Here is a 1335-nt window from a genome sequence, read left to right as displayed (position 1 = left end):
CCATTCATCCTTCTAGTATCCCTACTGTGACAGAGGACTGCAACTGCCCCAATGTCAAAATCCTCGCCCGAGATATGGTAGAGCGAGTTACCTACTCCAGAGAAAGGTTTATGTATGTCTATACATATCTCTTGTTACAACCCATATTCACATACGTTAGTTCATGCCATAAGGTCGTCGACGTAAATCCATGAAGAGATTATCTTTGAGATGATAAGAGATTAATCCTATTGGTCTTAAATGATACAAAGGTGTATAAGGGTGGTTAACAAGTATTAGAAGTTAAACGAATCAAGGATGTTGTCAGCCGTATTTTTGGGTAAACCTAGGGGTGCTTAATACTCTCAAGAGGTCGTATTTTAAGGTATATGAATCATAAAATATCCGTATCATAGTCTTGAAGTCAAACGAGTTATGAAACAAAAGTCGACAAGAGTTGTTGCAACTTAAGTTCATAGTTTTACTTAAACTTTAGGTCAAATGTTATTAAGCTTTTCTCCCAATATACTTGGAATTACGGGGTGATCTACCCACCAAATTGAAGATCTATGAGTCTAGTTTCCAACACATTAAACCTTTTATCAATACGACATTGGAGTAGAGAGATATAGACATTTTTGCGAGACTGCACAAGCTGCTAGGTGACAAGTAGGTGGGTCACCTACTTGGTTAAATGATAGCCCAAAAAGAGGCAATTTCGGGTCAGACAAAGAGCCCATTAAAAGGCTTATCTTCTGCAATATATCCCTCATTATATTTCACAAATAACCATACCTAAACCCCTGCAAACTTCCTCCCAAAAATTATCCACAAACCCTAATTGATTTTCCCTCTCTTTCAAGTTCAAATTGGGGGTAAACCCTAGAGTTTGAAGAACCAAGATAAGGGCTGAGTTATCCAACAAGTAAGGTAAGTTTACTGCTATCTTTCATACATTTATTCTGCTGTGAATTCATGGTAATTCGTTCTATACATGTAAGAACTCACGGGACGGTGATCGGAAGCCGTGAGTTCGAGTTATTCACTTGTAGCGGACTGTTTTATGGACTGTTTTGTGTTGCTGTTGGGCTGCGTGTTTTACTACTGTTTTGTGGAGTTTTGGAGGAGGAAGGGTGTGGAGAAACACCATATAGATGTAGGGTGTGGGCTGGTAGTTCTTCGTAACATTTCCGGGTCGTTTGACACGACTACGGTGGCCGTCGTATGTGTGAAGTGATTTGGTTGTGTGTGGACTGTTTTGGGAGGCTCAATATGATTATTATTGATGTTGTTTGGGCTGTTTGGTGATTTTTTGGAATTGTGTGAAGTCATATATATAGGGGAGGTGCTGTCCGT

This window comes from Nicotiana attenuata, chromosome 9 (genome assembly GCF_001879085.1).
Source record: "Nicotiana attenuata strain UT chromosome 9, NIATTr2, whole genome shotgun sequence".
Taxonomy (NCBI): Eukaryota; Viridiplantae; Streptophyta; class Magnoliopsida; order Solanales; family Solanaceae; genus Nicotiana; species Nicotiana attenuata.
This window is presented reverse-complemented; position numbering follows the sequence as displayed.